Here is a 22503-nt window from a genome sequence, read left to right as displayed (position 1 = left end):
TACATGTATATATATATATATATATATATATATATATATATATATATATATATATATATATATATATATATATATATATATATATATAGATGTATACGTTGAAATGTATAGGTATGTATATGTGCGTGTGTGGACGTGTACGTATATACATGTGTATGTGGGTGGGTTGGGCCATTCTTTCGCCTGTTTCTTTGCGCTACCTCGCTAACACGGGAGACAGCGACAAAGTATAAAATGAAAAATAAGAAGGTAATATATATATATATATATATATATATATATATATATATATATATATATATATATATATATATATATATATATTACCTTTTTATTTTTTACATGGCGAATAGTATGAAAGATATATATATATATATATATATATATATATATATATATATATATATATATATATATATATATATTTTTTTTTTTTTCTTTATTTCTTTCTTTCATACCATTCGCCATTTCCCGCGTTAGCGAGCTGGGCCTTTGAGGGAATATCCTCGCCTGGGCCCTTCTCTGTTCCTTCTTTTGGAAAATTAAAAGAAAAAAAGACGAGAGGGGAGGATTTCCAGCCACACGCTCCCTCCCTTTATAGTCGCCTTCTACGACACGCAAGGAATACGTGGGAAGTATTCTTTCTCCCCTATCCCAGGGATAATATATATATATATATATATATATATATATATATATATATATATATATATATATATATATATATTTTTTTTTTTTTGCTTTGTCGCTGTCTCCCGCGTTTGCGAGGTAGCGCAAGGAAACAGACGAAAGAAATGGCCCAACCCACCCCCATATACATGTATATACATACGTCCACACACGCAAATATACATACCTACACAGCTTTCCATGGTTTACCCCAGACGCTTCACATGCCTTGATTCAATCCACTGACAGCACGTCATATATATATATATATATATATATATATATATATATATATATATATATATATATATATATATATATATATATGTGAGAAACTGCAGAAGCTGGTGACTGAGTTTGGTAAAGTGTGTGGAAGAAGAAAGTTAAGAGTAAATGTGAATAAGAGCAAGGTTATTAGGTACAGTAGGGCTGAGGGTCAAGTCAATTGGGAGGTGAGTTTGAATGGAGAAAAACTGGAGGAAGTGAAGTGTTTTAGATATCTGGGAGTGGACCTGGCAGCGGATGGAACCATGGAAGCGGAAGTGGATCATAGGGTGGGGGAGGGGGCGAAAATTCTGGGGGCCTTGAAGAATGTGTGGAAGTCGAGAACATTATCTCGGAAAGCAAAAATGGGTATGTTTGAAGGAATAGTGGTTCCAACAATGTTGTATGGTTGCGAGGCGTGGGCTATGGATAGAGTTGTGCGCAGGAGGATGGATGTGCTGGAAATGAGATGTTTGAGGACAATGTGTGGTGTGAGGTGGTTTGATCGAGTGAGTAACGTAAGGGTAAGAGAGATGTGTGGAAATAAAAAGAGCGTGGTTGAGAGAGCAGAAGAGGGTGTTTTGAAGTGGTTTGGGCACATGGAGAGGATGAGTGAGGAAAGATTGACCAAGAGGATATATGTGTCGGAGGTGGAGGGAACAAGGAGAAGAGGGAGACCAAATTGGAGGTGGAAAGATGGAGTGAAAAAGATTTTGTGTGATCGGGGCCTGAACATGCAGCAGGGTGAAAGGAGGGCAAGGAACAGAGTGAATTGGAGCGATGTGGTATACTGGGGCTGACGTGCTGTCAGTGGATTGAAGCAGGGCATGTGAAGCGTCTGGGGTAAACCATGGAAAGCTGTGTAGGTATGTATATTTGCGTGTGTGGACGTATGTATATACATGGGTATGGGGGTGGGTTGGGCCATTTCTTTCGTCTGTTTCCTTGCGCTACCTCGCAAACGCGGGAGACAGCGACAAAGTATAAAAAAAAAAAAAATATATATATATATATATATATATATATATATATACATAGCATACATTGATGCTCATGCACGGACATATACATATATACACATGTACATATTCATACTTGCTTGCCTTCATCCGTTTTCGTCGCTACCCCACCACATAGGGAATAGCATCAACACCCCCCCCCCCCCCCTTCCCCTTCAGTGAGGTAGCGATAGAAAAAAGACAACAATGGCCACATTCGCTAACACTCGGTTTCTAGCCTGTCATGTGTAATGCACCGAAATCACAGCTCCTTCTCCACATCCAGGCCCCACAGACATTTCCATGGTTTACCCCAGACGCTTCACATGCTCTGGTTCAGTCCATTGTCAGCACATCGACCCCTGTGTAATACATCGTTCTAATTCACTCTATTCCTTGCACGCCTTTCACCCTCCTGCATGTTCAGGCCCCGATCGCACAAAATCTTTTTCACTCCATCCTTTCCACTTCCAATTTGGTCTCCCGCTTCTCCTTGTTTCCTCCACCTCTGACACATATATCGTCTTTGTCAGTCTTTCCTCACTTATTCTCTCCAAATGTCCCAACCATTTCAATACACCCTCTTCTACTCTCTCAACCACACTCTTTTTATTACCACACATCTCTCTAACCCTTTCATTTCTTGTTCGATTAAACCACCTCACACCACATATTGTCCTCATACATTTCATTTTTCAATACATCCACCCTCCTCCGCACAACCCTATCTATAGCCGTACCTCGCAACCATACAACATTGTTGGAACTGCTATTCCTTCAAACATACCCCTTGTTACTCTCTGAGATAAAGTACTTGCCTTCCACACATTCTTCAACGCTCCCATAACCTTCGTCCCCTCCCCCACCCTGTGACTCACTTCTGCTTCATGGTTCCATCCGCTGCTAAATCCACTCCCAGATATCTAAAACACTTCACTTCCTCCAGTTTTTCTCCATTCAAGCTTACATCCCAATTAACCTGTCTCTCAACCCCACTGAACCTAATAACCTTGATCTTATTCATATTTACTCTCAACTTTCTCCACTTTATCCTAGCCTGCCGCTATAGAAAAGAAAACTCATATATTGGTTTTTGCACTGATAACTGATGTCAGTGGTACAACCATCTTGCCTCGATTGGACTGTAGTTACTGTATCTGTATACACTACCTTGCGAGGTGGTTCACATTTCCACCACTGTATATGTGAATTAAGCGGCTGCCCACAGTTCTGTGATATCTCCTTTATTTGACCTTCTTAACACAGTCTAAAATGGAGAATTTTTATTGTTATCAATATTATTTATACATTTTGAACAATTACATCAAGTCTCGTGGAAGTCTTCGCATTTTGCCTTGGGAATACTTCTAAGTCTTTGGTTGACTTCCTCATGGTGCTCATAATTTGAGTGAAGGGACTGGTGTGGTTTCTCCTCTGTGAAGTCGCTCAATAGTTCCTCTACGTCTTTGATCAAGTTTGGTGACCAGAACTGAATATCGTATTCCCAGTCAGGTCGAACCAGAGCACTATAATGGGTGAGCATCGCATCCTCTTGTTTAATGCTTCATTTTTCTAATTACGAGATCTAATATCATATTGGTTTTATCGTAAGCAGCGAGGCTTTGTCTCCCACATTTGAGGACATTACTGATAATTACTCCAAGGTTCTTTTCTTATCTAAATTCTAGCAGTGGTTTATCTAACATTCGGTACTCGTGATTTACAGTTATGGCACCAGAGTGCATAACTTGTGTATGCTGATATCCATCTCTCACGCCTCTGTCCACTCCATCAGCTTATCTTGTGTTCCCTCTGAAGGTAGTCTTCTGTTGAGTTGGCTGTCTCTCCCAACTCTGTGACGTCGGCAAATTCCGAGATTTTGCTGGCGAGTCCTGACTCTGGGTCACTGATTTGACTGATGAAAGAGCTATGGATGGTAGGAATGAGCCTTGTGGAACTCCACTAGACACGTAAAGCCACTCAGATTCTACTCTAAATAATAGTGATCCACACTCAGATTCAACCACTTTTGGCTCATATCTCGCAGTCTTCTGTGTGGTACTTCGTCGAAGGCTTTGCGAGAGTCCAGGTATAAACATCAGAGGGGATTCTAGTGCCAGTTGTCATACGTGTGACTGAAAACAAAAATCTATGATTTCGGAAACCATGTTGATTATCTCTTATCAATAAATCATATGGTAATTACTAATGATTTTCCCTTCATTGCTGTTAACACTTTACCGATAGATTCAGAATGAGACATATCGGGGCGATAGATCGGATCACATAGCCTGTCACCCCTTCAGAGAATTGGTGTTATGTTTTCCCATCCCTTTCCTAAAATGCTTTCCTGAATATTTTGGTGATCGGCTGAGCTCTTTACCGTCTGGCTCATTTCATTGATCTAGAGTTGTCGTCTGGACCAGTAGATGGGTTCTGTCTTCATATCCAGGTATTTCGTGGCATTCAGTATTCTGTAATGTCCAATTTGCCATTTCTAAGAGACCAAAAATACGTTTTGTGCTTGTGGTGTGTCATACGAGTTTCGATGGTAAACACTGAGCTGAAACATCTGTTAAGAAGTAAAGACATTTCTTTATCACCACTTGTTAACGTGACACCTGGAACCATACAAACCAGTGGCTGTGGCCGTGGCTACCACTGTTGAGGCTGGACTAACCAGTGGCTGGGGCCGTGGCTACCACTGCTGGTCCCCACTAGACCCATCCATAAACCTGACAAGATCAATACAAAGCCGAGGTCTGGTCACACCACCCACTATGGTCACCCCACCCACCATTGTCACCCCACCCACTATGGTCACCCCACCCACCATGGTCACACTGCCCACCATGGTCACCCCATATCGCATGTCTGTATGATAAATGATAACTGATTCCGTCAGATACTTGTGTCAGTGGATAGCAGATGCCATGTCCCTCACTGTCAGCAGGGCACCATGTCCCTCACTGTCAGCAGGGCACCATATCCCTCATGGTCAGCAGGGCACCATATCCCTCATGGTCAGCAGGGCACCATATCCCTCATGTTCAGCTGGGGTACCATATCCCTCATGGTCAGCAGGGCACCATATCTCTCACTGTCAGCTCCCACTCCACATCCAGGCCCCACAGACCTTTCCATGGGATACCCCTGATGTTTCATATGCCTTGGTTCAGTTCACTGACAGCACGTCGATCCTGGTAGAGCAAATAGTTTCAATTCACTCTTTTCTTTACACGCCTCTCTCCCTCCTGCATGTTCAGGCCCCGATCGCTCAAAATCTTTTTCACTCCATCCTTCCACCTCCAATTTGGTCTCCCGCTTCTCCTTGTTCCCTCCACCTCTGACAAATATATTCTCTTTGTCAACCTTCCCTCATTCTTTCTCTCTATATGTCCAAACCATTTCAACACATGTTTGGTGTCCCGCTTCTCCTTGTTCCCTCCAACTCAGACACCTGTATCCTCTTTGTCATCCTTTCCTCACTCATTCTTTCCATATGTCCAAACCATTTCAACACACCCTCTTCTGCTCTCTCAACCACACTCTTTTTATTACCACATATCTCTCTTACCCTCTCATTACTTACACGATCAAACCACCTCATACCATTTATTGTCCTCAAACATTTCATTTCCAACGCATCCACCCTCCACCGTACAACTCTATCTATAGCCCATACCTAGCTACCGTATGATATTGTTGGAATTAATATTCCTTCAAACATATCCATTTTTGCTTTCCGATATGAGGTTCTCTCTTTCCACACATTCTTCATCGCTCCCAGAACCTTCGCCCCCTCATCCACCCTGTGGCTCACTTCCTTTTCCATGGTTCCATTCGCTACTAAGTCCACTCCCAGATATCTAAAACACTTCACTTCCTCCAAGTTTTCTCCATTCAAACTTACATTCCAACCAACTTGTCCCTCAACCCTACTGAACCTAATAACCTTGCTCTTATTCACATTTACTCTCAACTTTCTCCTTTCACATATTTTCCAAGCTGTCACCAACTTTTGCAATTTCTCACTCGAATCAGCCACCAGTGGTGTATCATCGGCGAAGAATTACTGACTCACTTTCCAAACCCTTTTATCCCCAACAGACTGCATACTCGTCCCTCTCTCGAAAACTCTTGCATTTGCCTCCCTAACCACGCTATCCATAAACAAATTAAGAAACCATGGGGACATCACACACCCCTGCCGCAAACCAACCTTCACTGAGAACCAATCACTATCCTCTCTTCCTACACGTACACATGCCTTACATCTTTGACAAATACTTTTCACTCCTTTTGTCGGCTTACCTCATATGCCTTCTCCAGATCTATAAATGCTACATACAAATTCATCTGTTTTCCTAAGTATTTCTCATACACATTCTTCAGAGCAGACACCTGATCCACTTCTGAAACCACACTTCTCCCCAATCTGATGCTCTCTCTGTACATGCCTTCACTCTCTCAATAAATACCCTCCCATACAATGTCCCAGGAATACTCAACAAACTTATGCCTCTGTAGTTTGAATACTCATTTCTATCCCCTTTGCCTTTGTGCAATGGCACTATGTATGCATTCTGCCAATCCTCAGGTACCTCACCATGATCCACACATACAATGAATATCCTTACCAACCAATCGACAACACAGTCACCCCCTTTCTTAATAGATTCCACTGCAATACCATCCAACCCCGCTTCCTTGCCGGATATCATTTCCCGCAAGGCTTTCCCTACCTCTTCTCTGTTTACCAAACCATTTTCCCTGACCCTCTCACTTCGCACACCACCCCGACCAAAGCACCCTATATCTGCCACTCTATCATCAAACACATTCAACAAACCTTCAAAATACTCACTCCATCTTCACACTTCATCACTGCCTATTATCATCACCTCCCCCTTGCCCCCTTCACCAGTATTCCCATTTGTTTTCGTCTTACGCCATTATTTACCTCCTTCCAAAACATCTTTATATATATATATATATATATATATATATATATATATATATATATATATATATATATTTCTCACATACATTCTTCAAAGCAAACACCTGATCCACACATCCTCTACCACTTCTGAAACCGCACTGCAAAGTATAAAAAAAAAAAAAAAAAAAAAAAAAAAAAAAAATATATATATATATTTTTTTTTTTTTTTTTTTTTTATACTTTGTCGCTGTCTCCCGCGTTTGCGAGGTAGCGCAAGGAAACAGACGAAAGAAATGGCACAACCCCCCCCATACACATGTACATACACACGTCCACACACGCAAATATACATACCTACACCGCTTTCCATGGTTTACCCCAGACGCTTCACATGCCTTGGTTCAATCCACTGACAGCACGTCAACCCCTGTATACCACATCGCTCCAATTCACTCTATTCCTTGCCCTCCTTTCACCCTCCTGCATGTTCAGGCCCCGATCACACAAAATCTTTTTCACTCCATCTTTCCACCTCCAATTTGGTCTCCCTCTTCTCCTCGTTTCCTCCACCTCCGACACATATATCCTCTTGGTCAATCTTTCCTCACTCATTCTCTCCATGTGCCCAAACCATTTCAAAACACCCTCTTCTGCTCTCTCAACCACGCTCTTTTTATTTCCACACATCTCTCTTACCCTTACGTTACTTACTCGATCAAACCACCTCACACCACACATTGTCCTCAAACATCTCATTTCCAGCACATCCATCCTCCTGCGCACAACTCTATCCATAGCCCACGCCTCGCAACCATACAACATTGTTGGAACCACTATTCCTTCAAACATACCCATTTTTGCTTTCCGAGATAATGTTCTCGACTTCCACACATTTTTCAAGGCTCCCAGAATTTTCGCCCCCTCCCCCACCCTATGATCCACTTCCGCTTCCATGGTTCCATCCGCTGACAGATCCACTCCCAGATATCTAAAACACTTCACTTCCTCCAGTTTTTCTCCATTCAAACTCACCTCCCAATTGACTTGACCCTCAACCCTACTGTACCTAATAACCTTGCTCTTATTCACATTTACTCTTAACTTTCTTCTTCCACACACTTTACCAAACTCAGTCACCAGTTTCTGCAGTTTCTCACATGAATCAGCCACCAGCGCTGTATCATCAGCGAACAACAACTGACTCACTTCCCAAGCTCTCTCATCCCCAACAGACTTCATACTTGCCCCTCTTTCCAAAACTCTTGCATTTACCTCCCTAACAACCCCATCCATAAACAAATTAAACAACCATGGAGACATTACACACCCCTGCCGCAAACCTACATTCACTGAGAACCAATCACTTTCCTCTCTTCCTACACGTACACATGCCTTACCTCCTCGATAAAAACTTTTCACTGCTTCTAACAACTTTCCTCCCACACCATATATTCTTAATACCTTCCACAGAGCATCTCTATCAACTCTATCATATGCCTTCTCCAGATCCATAAATGCTACATACAAATTCATTTGCTTTTCTAAGTATTTCTCACATACATTCTTCAAAGCAAACACCTGATCCACACATCCTCTACCACTTCTGAAACCACACTGCTCTTCCCCAATCTGATGCTCTGTACATGCCTTCACCCTCTCAATCAATACCCTCCCATATAATTTACCAGGAATACTCAACAAACTTATACCTCTGTAATTTGAGCACTCACTCTTATCCCCTTTGCCTTTGTACAATGGCACTATGCACGCATTCCGCCAATCCTCAGGCACCTCACCATGAGTCATACATACATTGAATAACCTTACCAACAAGTCAACAATACAGTCACCCCCTTTTTTAATAAATTCCACTGCAATACCATCCAAACCTGCTGCCTTGCCGGCTTTCATCTTCCGCAAAGGTTTTTCTACCTCTTCTCTGTTTACCAAATCATTTTCCCTAACCCTCTCACTTTGCACACCACCTCGACCAAAACACCCTATATCTGCCACTCTATCATCCAACACATTCAACAAACCTTCAAAATACTCACTCCATCTCCTTCTCACATCACCACTACTTGTTATCACCTCCCCATTAGCCCCCTTCACTGAAGTTCCCATTTGCTCCCTTGTCTTACGCACTTTATTTACCTCCTTCCAAAACATCTTTTTATTCTCCCTGAAATTTAGTGATACTCTCTCACCCCAACTCTCATTTGACCTCTTTTTCACCTCTTGCACCTTTCTCTTGACCTCCTGCCTCTTTCTTTTATACCTCTACCACTCATTTGCATTTTTTCCCTGCAAAATTCGTCCAAATGCCTCTCTCTCCTCTTTCACTAATAATCTTACTTCTTCATCCCACCACTCACTACCTTTTCTAATCAACCCACCTCCCACGCTTCTCATGCCACAAACATCTTTTGCGCAAGCCATCACTGCTTCCCTTAATACATTTCATTCCTCCCCCACTCCCCTTACGTCCTTTGTTCTCACCTTTTTCCATTCTGTACTCAGTCTCTCCTGGTACTTCCTCACACAAGTCTATATATATATATATATATATATATATATATATATATATATATATATATATATATATATATATATATATATATTATATTTTATTTATTATACTTTGTCGCTGTCTCCCGCGTTTGCGAGGTAGCGCAAGGAAACAGACGAAAGAAATGGCCCAACCCCCCCCATACACATGTATATACATACGTCCACACACGCAAATATACATACCTACACAGCTTTCCATGGTTTACCCCAGACGCTTCACATGCCTTGATTCAATCCACTGACAGCACGTCAACCCCGGTATACCACATCGCTCCAATTCACTCTATTCCTTGCCCTCCTTTCACCCTCCTGCATGTTCAGGCCCCGATCACACAAAATCTTTTTCACTCCATCTTTCCACCTCCGATTTGGTCTCCCTCTTCTCCTCGTTCCCTCCACCTCCGACACATATATCCTCTTGGTCAATCTTTCCTCACTCATTCTCTCCATGTGCCCAAACCACTTCAAAACACCCTCTTCTGCTCTCTCAACCACGCTCTTTTTATTTCCACACCTCTCTCTTACCCTTACGTTACTCACTCGATCAAACCACCTCACACCACACATTGTCCTCAAACATCTCATTTCCAGCACATCCATCCTCCTGCGCACAACTCTATCCATAGCCCACGCCTCGCAACCATACAACATTGTTGGAACCACTATTCCTTCAAACATACCCATTTTCTTTCCGAGATATTGTTCTCGACTTCCACACATTCTTCAAGGCCACCAGAATTTTCGCCCCCTCCCCCACCCTATGATCCACTTCCGCTTCCATGGTTCCATCCGCTGCCAGATCCACTCCCAGATATCTAGAACACTTCACTTCCTCCAGTTTTTCTCCATTCAAACTCACCTCCCAATTGACTTGACCCTCAACCCTACTGTACCTAATAACCTTGCTCTTATTCACATTTACTCTTAACTTTCTTCTTCCACACACTTTACCAAACTCAGTCACCAGCTTCTGCAGTTTCTCACATGAATCAGCCACCAGCGCTGTATCATCAGCGAACAACAACTGACTCACTTCCCAAGCTCTCTCATCCCCAACAGACTTCATACTTGCCCCTCTTTCCAAAACTCTTGCATTTACCTCCCTAACAACCCCATCCATAAACAAATTAAACAACCATGGAGACATCACACACCCCTGCCGCAAACCCACATTCACTGAGAACCAATCACTTTCCTCTCTTCCTACACGTACACATGCCTTACATCCTCGATAAAAACATTTCACTGCTTCTAACAACTTTCCTCCCACACCATATATTCTTAATACCTTCCACAGAGCATCTCTATCAACTCTATCATATGCCTTCTCCAGATCCATAAATGCTACATACAAATCCATTTGCTTTTCTAAGTATTTCTCACATACATTCTTCAAAGCAAACACCTGATCCACACATCCTCTACCACTTCTGAAACCACACTGCTCTTCCCCAATCTGATGCTCTGTACATGCCTTCACCCTCTCAATCAATACCCTCCCATATAATTTACCAGGAATACTCAACAAACTTATACCTCTGTAATTTGAGCACTCACTCTTATATATATATATATATATATATATATATATATATATATATATATATATATATATATATATATATATATATATATATATATATATTTCTATACTATTCGCCATTTCCCGCATTAGCGAGGTAGCGTTTAGAACAGAGGACTGGGCCTTTGAGGGAAACCCTCACCTGGCCCCCTTCTCTGATCCTTCTTTTGGAAAAAAAAAAAAAATGTGAATAAGAGCAAGGTTATTAGGTACAGTAGGGTTGAGGGTCAAGTCAATTGGGAGGTAAGTTTGAATGGAGAAAAACTGGAGTGAGTAAAGTGTTTTAGATATCTGGGAGTGGATCTGGCAGCGGATGGAACCATGGAAGCGGAAGTGAATCATCGGGTGGGGGAGGGGGCGAAAATCCTGGAAGACTTGAAGAATCTTTGGAAGTCGAGAACATTATCTCGGAGAGCAAAATTGGGTATGTTTGAAGGAATATTGGTTCCAACAATGTTGTATGGTTGCGAGGCGTGGGCTATGGACAGAGTTGTGCGCAGGAGGGTGGATGTGCTGGAAATGAGATGTTTGAGGACAATGTGTAGTGTGAGGTGGTTTGATCGAGTAAGTAATGTAAGGGTAAGAGAGATGTGTGGAAATAAAAAGAGCGTGATTGAGAGAGCAGAAGAGGGTGTTTTGAAATGGTTTGGGCACATTGAGAGAATGAGTGAGGAAAGATTGACCAAGAGGATATATTTGTCAGAGGTGGAGGGAGCGAGAAGTGGGAGACCAAATTGGAGATGGAAAGATGGAGTGAAAAAGATTTTGAGTGATCGGGGCCTGAACATGCAGGAGGGTGAAAGGCGGGCAAGGAATAGAGTGAATTGGATCGATGTGGTATACCGGGGTTGACGTGCTGTCAGTGGATTGAATCAGGGCATGTGAAGAGTCTGGGGTAAACCATGGAAAGTTGTGTGGGGCCTGGATGTGGAAAGGGAGCTGTGGTTTCGGGCATTATTGCATGACAGCTAGAGACTGAGTGTGAACTAATGGAGCCTTTGTTGTCTTTTCCTAGCGCTACCTCGCACACATGAGGGGGGAGGGGGATGGTATTCCATGTTTGGCGAGGTGGCGATGGGAATGAATAAAGGTAGACAGTGTGAATTGTGCATGGGTATATATGTATGTGTCTGTGTGTGTATATATATATGTGTACATTGAGATGTATAGGTATGTATATTTGCGTGTGTGGACGTGTATGTATATACATGTGTATGTGGGTGGGTTGGGCCATTCTTTCGTCTGTTTCCTTGCGCTACGTCGCTAACGCGGGAGACAGCGACAAAGCAAAATGAAAATATGATAAAAATATATGTAAAACTCGCTACCTGGGTTCCTATGTCCGTCCCGTCCTGTGTGTGTGTGTGTGTGTGTGTGTGTGTGTGTGTGTGTGTGTGTTTGTGTGTGTGTGAGGAGGCACCTTCCCTGTGGTGGTTCTCAGTGTATGTGGTGTTGAGCACAGCTGCTGTAGGTAACGTCTTGGTGCCTGGGTGAAGACGGGAGTGATCGTCCCAAGAGTTTACGTTAGCTGAGCCCAGCAGAGGGCCCTCCACCAGCCTCGACCCAGCAGAGGGCCCTCCATCAGCCTGGGCCCAGCAGAGGGCCCTTCACCAGTCTTGACCAGGCACTGGCTTCTCCACCAGAATGGGCCCAGCAGAGGCCCCTCCACAAGCCCCAACCCTACAGAGGGCCCTCCACCAGCCCGGGCCCATGCCAGCAGAGGGCCCTTCACCAGCCCGGGCCCGCGCCAGCAGAGGGCCCTCCATTATCATGAGTCACTTCACCGCCTCGTTAACGATGATTACCCTTACCTGCGTGAGTGAGGCAGCTGGTGCAACTAGGTCCTCACGGTTATTAATGCGTCTATTATGTTCCCCTGGACTAAGTGGACGGGGTAAGGGACTAAGTGGACGGGGTAAGGGACTAAGTGGACGTGGTAAGGGACTAAGTGGACGGGGTAAGGGACTATGTGGACTGGGTAAGGGACTAAGGGGACGGGGTAAGGGACTATGTGGACTGGGTAAGGGACTATGTGGACTGGGTAAGGGACTATGTGGACTGGGTAAGGGACTAAGGGGACGGGGTAAGGGACTAAGTGGACGGGGTAAGGGACTAAGTGGACGGGGTAAGGGACTAAGGGGACGGGGTAAGGGACTAAGGAGACGGGGTAAGGGACTAAGTAGACGGGGTAAGGGACTAAGTGGACGGGGTAAGGGACTATGTGGACTGGGTAAGGGACTATGTGGACGGGGTAAGGGACTAAGGAGACGGGGTAAGGGACTAAGGGGACGTGGTAAGGGACTAAGTGGACGGGGTAAGAGACTAAGTGGACGGGGTAAGGGACTAAGTGGACGGGGTAAGGGACTAAGTGGACGGGGTAAGGGACTACGTGGACGGGGTAAGGGACTATGTGGACGAGGTAAGGGACTATGTGCATGCGGTAAGGGACTATGTGGACTGGGTAAGGGACTAAATGGACGGGGTAAGGGACTATGTGGACGGGGTAAGGGACTAAGTGGACGGGGTAAGGGACTATGTGGACGAGGTAAGGGACTATGTGCATGCGGTAAGGGACTATGTGGACTGGGTAAGGGACTAAGTGGACGGGGGAGGGGACTATGTGCATGCGGTAAGGGACTATGTGGACTGGGTAAGGGACTAAGTGGACGGGGTAAGGGACTATGCGGATGCGGTAAGGGACTATGTGGGCTGGGTAAGGGACTAAGTGGACGGGTTAAGGGACTATGTGGATGGGGTAAGGGACTATGTGTACTGGGTAAGGGACTAAGTGGACGGGGTAAGGGACAATGTGGACGTGGTAAGGGACTATGTGGACGTGGTAAGGGATTAGTGGACGGGGTAAGGGACTAAGTGGACGGGGTAAGGGACTAAAGGGACGTGGTAAGGGACTGAGTGGACGGGGTAAGGGACCACGTGGACAGGGTAAGGGACTAAGTGGACGGGGTAAGGGACTATGTGGATGGGGTAAGGGACTATGTGGACTGGGTAAGGGACTAAGTGGACGGGGTAAGGGACTATGTGCATGCGGTAAGGGACTATGTGGACTGGGTAAGGGACTAAGTGGACGGGTAAGGGACTATGTGGATGCAGTAAGGGACTATGTGGACTGGGTAAGGGACTAAGTGGACGGGGTAAGGGACTATGTGGATGGGGTAAGGGACTATGTGGATGGGGTAAGGGACTAAGTGGATGGGGTAAGGGACTATGTGGACGTGGTAAGGGACTATGTGGACGTGGTAAGGGATTAGTGGACGGGGTAAGGGACTAAGTGGACGTGGTAAGGGACTAAAGGGACGTGGTAAGGGACTAAGTGGACGGGGTAAGGGACCACGTGGACGGGGTAAGGGACTACGTGGACGGGGTAAGGGACTAAGGGGACGTGGTAAGGGACTAAGGGGACGGGGTAAGGGACTAAGGGGACGCGGTAAGGAACTATGTGGACTGGGTAAGGGACTAAGTGGACGGGGTAAGGGACTAAGGGGACGTGGTAAGGGACTAAGGGGACGTGTTAAGGAACTAAGGGTACGGGGTAAGGGACTAAGGGGACGGGGTAAGGGACTAAGGGGACGGGGTAAGGGACTAAGGGGACGGGGTAAGGGACTATGTGGACGTGGTAAGGGACTAAGGGGACTGGGTAAGGGAGGTACAGGCCAGTTATAAACAAGGACACCCATTTTGCCTCGTTGAGATCTGACGAATCATTGATAGGTACAACTTCCTGGACTAATGACCAGGTGGGAATGCCTGCATCCTGGACTAATGACCAGGTGGGAATGCCTGCATCCTGGACTAATGACCAGGTGGGAATGCCAACTTCCTGGACTAATGACCAGGTGGGAATGCCAACATCCTGGACTAATGACCAGGTGGGAATGCCAGCATCCTGGACTAATGACCAGGTGGGAATGCCAACATCCTGGACTAATGACCAGGTGGGAATGCCAGCATCTTGGACTAATGACCAGGTGGGAATACCAACATCCTGGACTAATGACCAGGTGGGAATGCCTGCATCCTGGACTAATGACCAGGTGGGAATGCCAGCATCCTGGACTAATGACCAGGTGGGAATGCCAGCATCCTGGACTAATGACCAGGTGGGAATGCCAGCATCCTGGACTAATGACCAGGTGGGAATGCCAGCATCCTGGACTAATGACCAGGTGGGAATGCCAACATCCTGGACTAATGACCAGGTGGGAATGCCAACATCCTGGACTAATGACTAGGTGGGAATGCCTGCATCCTGGACTAATGACCAGGTGGGAATACCAACATCCTGGACTAATGACCAGGTGGGAATGCCAACATCCTGGACTAATGACCAGGTGGGAATGCCTGCATCCTGGACTAATGACCAGGTGGGAATGCCAGCATCCTGGACTAATGACCAGGTGGGAATGCCTGCATCCTGGACTAATGACCAGGTGGGAATGCCAGCATCCTGGACTAATGACCAGGTGGGAATGCCTGCATCCTGGACTAATGACCAGGTGGGAATGCCAACATCCTGGACTAATGACCAGGTGGGAATGCCTGCATCCTGGACTAATGACCAGGTGGGAATGCCAGCATCCTGGACTAATGACCAGGTGGGAATGCCTGCATCCTGGACTAATGACCAGGTGGGAATGCCAGCATCCTGGACTAATGACCAGGTGGGAATGCCAGCATCCTGGACTAATGACCAGGTGGGAATGCCAGCATCCTGGACTAATGACCAGGTGGGAATGCCTGCATCCTGGACTAATGACCAGGTGGAAATACCAGCATCTATCAAAGCATAACGAAAACGTCCCGGTTTTAACTGTTTACATAAATGTCTGAGTATATTTAATAAGGAAAACATTAAGGCAAGAGTTTGAAAGGATGTAGTGCTACAAGGTGGAAGAATTAGGAATTCTTAGTAAAGGTGTGAGCCTTGTGTCGCTTGTGTTAACACCGTTCTGGCTGAAGTGTCTCATGTCAGTGGATGGAGTGCGTGTCAGCGTCCACTCCTCACTGGGTCGAGTAGTTTACACAAAAATGATGATGCTATTCTCCGAGATTCATAATATAACACAGTTTAAATAGACTCTCAAGTCTCATACTCGTCTTTAAAGAGTAATTCAGTCTTTTATTATGTATAGATGTTCAACCGCTTGGCATGCTACGTAGTTTTTCATTTCTCAGGAGTTTGGCTCAAATGAATTATCTGTTGTCTTCTATGTTAATGATAATGCCAACACTTAGGTCGGGTTCCTTCTGGCTTAACTTCACTTAGTTAGTAGGTCAAAATATATATATATATATATATATATATATATATATATATATATATATATATATATATATATATATATATATATATATATATATATATACATATATATATTTTTTCTTTTTTCTTTCAAACTATTCGCCATTTCCCGCATTAGCGAGGTAGCGTTAAGAACAGAGGACTGGGCCTTTGAGGGAATACCCTCACCTGGCCCAATTCTCTGTTCCTTCTTTTGGAAAATTAAAAAAAACGAGAGGGGAGGATTTCCAGCCCCCCGCTCCCTCCCCTTTTAGTCGCCTTCTACGACACGCAGGGAATACGTGGGAAGTATTCTTTCTCCCCCTATCCCCAGGGATAACATATATATATATATATATATATATATATATATATATATATATATATATATATATATATATATATATATATATGGATTTGCATGTGGCATTTATGGATCTGGAGAAGGCATATGATAGCGATGATAGAGAGGCTTTTTGGAAGGTATTAACAGTATATGTTGTGTGAGGTAAGTTGCTAGAAGCTGTCATAAGTTTTTATCAATGATGAAAGGCATGTGTACAAGTAGGAAGAGAGGGAAGTGATTGGTTCAGGTGAATGTCGGTTTGCGGCAGGGGTGTGTGATGTCTCCATGGCTGTTTAATTTGTTTATGGATTGGGTTGTTACGGAGGTGAATGCAAGAGTTTTGGAGAGAGAGGCAAGCATGCAGTCTGTTGTGGATGAGAGGGCTTGGAAAGTGAGACAGTTGTTGTTCGCTGATGATGCAGCACTGGTGGCTGATTCAGGTGAGAAACTGCAGAGGTTGGTGACTGAGTTTGGTGAAGTGTGTAAATGTGAACAAGAGCAAAGTTATTAGGTTCAGTAGGGTTGAGGGACAAGTTACTGTAATTGGGAGGTAAGTTTGAATGGAAAACACTGGAGTAAGTAAAGTGTTTTAGATATCTGGGAGTGGATTTGGCAGCGGATGGAACCATGGAAGCGGAAGTGAGTCACAGGGTAGGGGAGGGGGCAAAGGTTCTGGAAGCGTTGAAGAATGTGTGGAAGGCGAGAACGTTATCTCGGAGAGCAAAAATGGGTATGTTTGAAGGAATACTAGTTCCAACAATGTTATATGGTTGCGGGGCATGGGCTATAGATAGAGTTGTACGGAGTAGGTGGATGTGTTGGAAATGAAATGTTTGAGGACAATATGTGGTGTGAGGTGGTTTGATCGAGTAAGTAATGAAAGGGTAAGAGAGATGTGTGGTAATAAAAAGAGTGTGGTTGAGAGAGCAGAAGAGGGTGTATTGAAATGGTTTGATCACATGGAGAGAATGAGCGAGGAAAGATTGACAAAGAGGATATATGTGTCAGAGGTGGAGGGAACGAGGAGAAGTGGGAAACCAAATTGGAGGTGGAAGGATGGAGTGAAAAAGGTTTTGAGCGATCGGGGCCTGAATATACAGGAGGATGAAAGGCGTGCAAGGAATAGAGTGAATTGGAGTAATGTGGTTTACCGGGGTCGACGTCCTATCAGTGGATTGAACCAGGGCATGTGAAGCGTCTGGGGTAAACCATGGAAAGTTTTGTGGGTCCTGGATGTGGAAAGGGAGCTGTGGTTTCGGTGCATTACACATGACAGCAAGAGACTGAGTGTGAACAAATGTGGCCTTTTTTGTCTTTTCCTAGCGCTAAATCCCTGGAGGGGCGGGGGGGGGGGGGGGGGTGCTATTACATGTGTGGCTGTGTGGCGACGGGAATGAATGAAGACAGCAAGTTTGGACATGTACATGCGTATATATGTATATGTCTGTGTATGTATATGTACGTATACGTGGCAATGTATATGTATGTATATATGCGTGTTTGGGCGTTTATGTATATACATGTGTATGTGGGTGGGTTGGGCCATTCCTCGTCTGTTTCCTTGCGCTACCTCGCTAACGCGGGAGACAGCGACTAAGTATAATAGAATATATATATATATATATATATATATATATATATATATATATATATATATATATATATATATATTTTTTTTTTTTTTTTTCTTTTTTGCTTTGTCGCTGTCTCCCGCGTTTGCGAGGTAGCGCAAGGAAACAGACGAAAGAAATGGCCCAACCCACCCCCATACACATGTATATACATACGTCCACACACGCAAATATACATACCTACACAGCTTTCCATGGGGAAGAGCAGTGTGGTTTCAGAAGTGGTAGAGGATGTGTGGATCAGGTGTTTGCTTTGAAGAATGTATGTGAGAAATACTTAGAAAAGCAAATGGATTTGTATGTAGCATTTATGGATCTGGAGAAGGCATATGATAGAGTTGACAGAGATGCTCTTTGGAAGGTATTAAGAATATATGGTGTGGGAGGCAAGTTGTTAGAAGCAGTGAAAAGTTTTTATCGAGGATGTAAGGCATGTGTACGTGTAGGAAGAGAGGAAAGTGATTGGTTCTCAGTGAATGTAGGTTTGCGGCAGGGGTGTGTGATGTCTCCATGGTTGTTTAATTTGTTTATGGATGGGGTTGTTAGGGAGGTAAATGCAATAGTTTTGGAAAGAGGGGCGAGTATGAAGTCTGTTGGGGATGAGAGAGCTTGGGAAGTGAGTCAGTTGTTGTTCGCTGATGATACAGCGCTGGTGGCTGATTCATGTGAGAAACTGCAGAAGCTGGTGACTGAGTTTGGTAAAGTGTGTGAAAGAAGAAAGTTAAGAGTAAATGTGAATAAGAGCAAGGTTATTAGGTACAGTAGGGTTGCTTTGTCGCTGTCTCCCGCGTTTGCGAGGTAGCGCAAGGAAACAGACGAAAGAAATGGCCCAACCCACCCCCATACACATGTATATACATACACGTCCACACACGCAAATATACATACCTACACAGCTTTCCATGGTTTACCCCAGACGCTTCACATGCCCTGATTCAATCCACTGACAGCACGTCAACCCCGGTATACCACATCGCTCCAATTCACTCTATTCCTTGCCCTCCTTTCACCCTCCTGCATGTTCAGGCCCCGATCACACAAAATCTTTTTCACTCCATCTTTCCACCTCCAATTTGGTCTCCCACTTCTCCTCGTTCCCTCCACCTCCGACACATATATCCTCTTGGTCAATCTTTCCTCACTCATTCTCTCCATGTGCCCAAACCATTTCAAAACACCCTCTTCTGCTCTCTCAACCACGCTCTTTTTATTTCCACACATCTCTCTTACCCTTACGTTACTTACTCGATCAAACCACCTCACACCAAACATTGTCCTCAAACATCTCATTTCCAGCACATCCACCCTCCTGCGCACAACTCTATCCATAGCCCACGCCTCGCAACCATACAAAATTGTTGGAACCACTATTCCTTCAAACATACCCATTTTTGCTTTCCGAGATAATGTTCTCGACTTCCACACATTCTTCAAGGCTCCCAGGATTTTCGCCCCCTCCCCCACCCTATGATCCACTTCCGCTTCCATGGTTCCATCCGCTGCCAGATCCACTCCCAGATATCTAAAACACTTTACTTCCTCCAGTTTTTCTCCATTCAAACTTACCTCCCAGTTGACTTGACCCTCAACCCTACTGTACCTAATAACCTTCTCTTATTCACATTTACTCTTAACTTTCTTCTTTCACACACATTACCAAACTCAGTCACCAGCTTCTGCAGTTTCTCACATGAATCAACCACCAGCGCTGTATCATCAGCGAACAACAACTGACTCACTTCCCAAGCTCTCTCATCCCCAACAGACTTCATACTTGCCCCTCTTTCCAAAACTCTTGCATTCACCTCCCTAACAACCCCATCCATAAACAAATTAAACAACCATGGAGACATCACACACCCCTGCCGCAAACCTTCATTCACTGAGAACCAGTCACTTTCCTCTCTTCCTACAAGTACACACACACACACACACACATATATATATATATATATATATATATATATATATATATATATATATATATATATATATATATCTTTTTTTTTTCATTTTGCTTTGTCGCTGTCTCCCGCGTTTGCGAGGTAGAGCAAGGAAACAGACGAAAGAAATGGCCCAACCCACCCCCATACACATGTATATACATACACGTCCACACACGCAAAATATACCTACCTATACATTTCAATGTACACATATATATACACACACAGACACATACATATATACCCATGCACACAACTTACACTGTCTGTCTTTTATTCATTCCCATCGCCACCTCGCCACACATGGAATACCATCCCCCTCCCCCCTCATGTGTGCGAGGTAGCGCTAGGAAAAGACAACAAAGGCCCCACTTCTTTCACACTCAGTCTTTAGCTGTCATGCAATAATGCCCGAAACCACAGCTCCCTTTCCACATCCAGGCCCCACACAACTTTCCATGGTTTACCCCAGACGCTTCACATGCCCTGATTCAATCCACTGACAGCACGTCAACCCCGGTATACCACATCGATCCAATTCACTCTATTCCTTGCCCGCCTTTCACCCTCCTGCATGTTCAGGCCCCGATCACTCAAAATCTTTTTCACTCCATCATTCCACCTCCAGTTTGGTCTCCCACTTCTCCTCGTTCCCTCCACCTCCGACACATATATCCTCTTGGTCAATCTTTCCTCACTCATTCTCTCCATGTGACCAAACCATGTCAAAACACCCTCTTCTGCTCTCTCAACCACCCTCTTTTTATTTCCACACATCTCTCTTACCCTTACATTACTTACTCGATCAAACCACCTCACACCACACATTGTCCTCAAACATCTCATTTCCAGCACATCCACCCTCCTGCGCACAGCTCTATCCATAGCCCACGCCTCGCAGCCATACAACATTGTTGGAACCACTATTCCTTCAAACATACCCATTTTTGCTTTCCGAGATAATGTTCTCGACTTCTACACATTCTTCAAGGCTCCCAGGATTTTTGCCCCCTCCCCCACCCTATGATTCACTTCCGCTTCCATGGTTCCATCCGCTGCCAGATCCACTCCCAGATATCTAAAACACTTTACTTCTTCCAGTTTTCCTCCATTCAAACTTACCTCCCAATTGACTTGATCCTTAACCCTAATGTACCTTATAACCTTGCTCTTATTCACATTTTCTCTTAACTTTCTTCTTCCACACACTTTACCAAACTCAGTCACCAGCTTCTGCAGTTTCTCACATGAATCAGCCACCAGCGCTGTATCATCAGCGAACAACAACTGGGGATAGGGGAGAAAGAATGCTTCCCACGTATTCCCTGCGTGTCGTAGAAGGCGACTAAAATGGGAGGGAGCGGTGGGGCTGGAAATCCTCCCCTCTTCTTTTCTTTTTAATTTTCCAAAAGAAGGAACAGAGAATGGGGCCAGGTGAGGATATTCCCTCAGAAGCCCAGTCCTCTGTTCTTAACGCTACCTTGCTAACGCGGGAAACGGCGAATAGTTTGAAAGAAAAAAAAAAAAAATATATATATATATATATATATATATATATATATATATATATATATGTATATATATATATATATATATATATATATAAAACAAACAAAGTGCATATGAACGCGCACCTTCAGAGAACATGAAAACTTCCAACAACCTGGATCGAACCCGGGACCAATGTGTAACAGGTGGGAGCGCTGCCGCTAGGCTATGATCGCCCCTAATAGGGAAATAACTGTTCGAATACTAAGTACAGTTAGGTTTGTTAGAATACTATCTGCTGGCTGTGTGAGCCTGATGGGACCCCGGTATACCACATCGTTCCAATTCACTCTATTCCTTGCACGCCTTTCACCCTCCTGCATGTTCAGGCCCCGATCGCTCAAAATCTATTTCACTCCATCCTTCCACCTCCAATCTGGTCTCCCGCTTCTTCTTCCCTCCACCTCGGACACATATATCAGCTTTGTCAATCTTTCCTCACTCATTCTGTCCATGTGTTCAAACCATTTCAATACAACCTATTCTGCTCTCTCAACCACACTCTCCTTACCCTTTTATTACGTACTCGATCAAAACGCCTCAGACCACATACTGTCCTCAAGCATTTCATTTCCATCATATCCACCCTCCTCCGCACAACCCTATCTATAGCCCATGTCTTACAACCATATAACATTGTTGGAACCACTATTCCTTCAAACATACCCATTTTTGCTCTCTGAGATAACGTTCTTGCCTTCCAC

Source organism: Panulirus ornatus, chromosome 52, assembly GCF_036320965.1.
Source record: "Panulirus ornatus isolate Po-2019 chromosome 52, ASM3632096v1, whole genome shotgun sequence".
In the NCBI taxonomy this organism is placed as follows: Eukaryota; Metazoa; Arthropoda; class Malacostraca; order Decapoda; family Palinuridae; genus Panulirus; species Panulirus ornatus.
This window is presented reverse-complemented; position numbering follows the sequence as displayed.